The sequence below is a fragment of the Orycteropus afer genome, unplaced genomic scaffold (assembly GCF_000298275.1).
Source record: "Orycteropus afer afer isolate SDZICR_OR568_19922 unplaced genomic scaffold, OryAfe1.0 scaffold01140, whole genome shotgun sequence".
Lineage (NCBI taxonomy): Eukaryota > Metazoa > Chordata > Mammalia > Tubulidentata > Orycteropodidae > Orycteropus > Orycteropus afer.
The window spans coordinates 104,753-107,726 of record NW_006922727.1 but is presented as its reverse complement, the minus strand read 5'-3'; positions in this window follow the sequence as shown (position 1 = coordinate 107,726).

Genomic DNA, 2,974 nt, shown 5'->3' with positions numbered 1-2,974 from the left:
CAGTCACTCCTCAGAAGAAAGGTTGGGTAATCTACTTCCATAGTGATACTGCCTCGGAAACCCAAGGAAGGGGAGCTATGAATCAGGTCTGACTCGATGGCACATAACAACAACAACAACAATAATTTCTAAGTGATAATGAGCATAATTGACATTTTGAGATCTCTGCCATAGCTGTAATATGACAGGAAATGTCTGTAACTTCTCCTGGTAACCAAGTTACAGGGACTGGTGATACTACCACCATTTTCTGCCTACATTCATCCTTGAAGGAAATGGTAAATTTCATTTAAAGGTGAGGGGGTGAAAGGTCATCATTTGTCCCATCCAAGTTTCTGGACACCTTGAATACTACCTAAGGCCCTCTTGGGGGGGGGGTCTGTGAATCTAAGTTAAGAACTAACGTTGGAGAGTTGTCTACATCCCAAAACAGTCATCTAGGACTTAATAGGCTATTTTTAACTCTGACCTACCTCCTCCACCCCGTTCTGCCCCTCCCATATACCCACTGCAATGCACCCTCAGACACAGATTCACAAACACCATCCAGGGGCACAAACACAAACCCTTCACCCCCCCTTGCATTGTCTAACCACAATTTCCCTCAAGAAGTAGGTCCTTTTGGACCACTGGGCCTAGGTTGACATGTCTTCTTGGAACAGATACCCTGGGAAAATGTCAACCTGTCCTTCTTGCCATTTGCCAGAAGATTTCATTAATGGCCTCCCCAGCACCCCAGATCTCAGACCCAGGGGAAACAGCCTATGGAGGGCAATGGTCATAGGTCTGAAGCATGGAGATTGGGGAACATCCAGCACCTCCCTTATACCCTCTCAGATGTTAAGCTTTAAGTACTCACGGAGGTTTGGCCTGAGGCTGCCTGCTCAGGGTTCACTGTCCCAGTCCCTCTGCAAAGCACTCAGGCTTTGGTGTCTCCTCCTAGGGGAGCCCCAGTTGTCCCTGGCTGGATCAGGCAGGGCCCTAGGTTCCCACTGTTAACAATGCCACTGAACGGGTAGTCTTCTGCCCCTCTGTGACTTGGCTGGGGGGCTAATTTTAGGCTATCCTCCCTTCCCCCACTTAGCCCTGGGGACGTGTTATCTTACCAGTGCCATATTGGGAGCTATCCCAGCAAGAGAGGAGGGACTGCCTGCAGGGAAGTCCAGGAAGGACTGACTGGCAGATACACAGGTGTTTGGCTAGGGCAGCATTCCAGCTCCTAGTCTACCCCTGTGCACGCCTCACCACCACCCAAACGGGCACCAAGGTGAAGCATCTATTCTGCAGGTGCTCATACCTCTCAACCAAGGGGACTGACCCAGCCTCTCCTGAAACACCTTCCTTTAAACTGAGGCCTCTTTTTTTCTCTCCCTAACTTAACTTTTCTGAGTTTCCTTTTCCTATCCCTGAGAGCACAGCAAAGTTCAATTACCCTCTCTCAAAAGCAAAGAGGAAGGTGGGAAGGAAAGGCCTCCATACTAGCAAGTTTTTCAGTTCAGTTTCCTAAAATCTATGAAGGCCCTGATTACTTACAAAGGGCTCCCCAGTTCACTAAGCCACCAGGCCTTAGGTAGAATTCAAGGATCCAACCCCTCTCCTTGTCCCTAAGGTATCATCACCAGATTAAGATGTCTAGGACTGGGAATTTTATTAAAAGTTCAGCTATTAAGAGCACCATTTTATCTCCCTGGTTAACTTTTTTTATTTGTTAACTTTTTATTGTGACCTGGGTGAAATTTTACAAAGCAGATTTGTTTTGCATTGCACAGTTCATACACATTTTGTTTTCTAAAACTGATTACATTCCCCACATTATAACTCCTCCCCTTCCACCCTGTGGTTACCCTTTCCCTATGTCCTTCTTGCCTATGCATTCCTGCCTCCCTATATTTCTCTTTGTCCAAATCCTGCCCTTCTGATCTTCCATGGTTGATTGTTATAAGAGGTGCATCTTCCTGCTGTTGTTGTTAGGCTTGTAGGCCTGTTGTCTGGCTGAAAGTTAATCCATGGGAGTGAGTTCAATTCCAAGTCCTAACAGTGACGTGGGGCCATAAACCAAACCAAACCAAAACAAACAAACAAACAAAAGTGGGGCCATAGCCTCCTTTAAATGAGGGAAGTGGTGGGGAAGATTCCTTTAAAAACAGTATTATTTGTTAGAAGTCACCCAAAAAGAAAATTACTACTTCCCTTTGGGAGGAAAAGCTAGATCAGAACTAGATATCCAAGCCACACAAGAAACTATCTGATCATGTCTGAGAAAATTTTTATGGTAGAATTCTTTCTCAAACAGCCACTATGTCTAAGGTTCTAGGTGCAGGAAGAGCAGAGAGAAAACTAAGACGTGGTTTCCTTCAAAGAGCTCACAGTTTATCAGGGAAAGTAGACATGGGAAACAATTACATTTCACATAATGTAAAAATGCCAGAACTAAAAGATGCCCTGGATGTTTATGGTAATTCTGTGTCCACATCAATCTAGACCAGGGGACTACTGCAACGTACTGTCTCCCTACATCTCACCAAAGACAAATATAACTTGAATTTTCCTACAAAGGGACTCTAGTCTATACAGAACACTGATCTTAAGACCTCATAGCCCTTTTCATTCCCTTCCAATCACTAGGGAAGAGAGGGTTTCAGCCAGGAAAAAAGTCAATGAGAAGATGAGAGTTATGGTGTGATAAAGCACCACCAGACCTTGTTCACATGATTACTTTGGTGTTACAATCTTCACATTGAAAGGAAATTCTTTTATTTCTGAAAGATGTTCAATAACTTCTGCTTGAATGTTTCCAATAATAGGACATAATCTACATCCAGAGGCAACTCATTTCATTGTTGGGGAGCTCAGTTAGTCTTTCTTTCTGCTAAACTCATATCTGCATCTATAAAGCACTTCCTAAGGTTACTTGCTGATCCTATCTTTGGTCACCCATAGGGCCCAGAAGAAACCGTCACTACTTTGCCCCCAA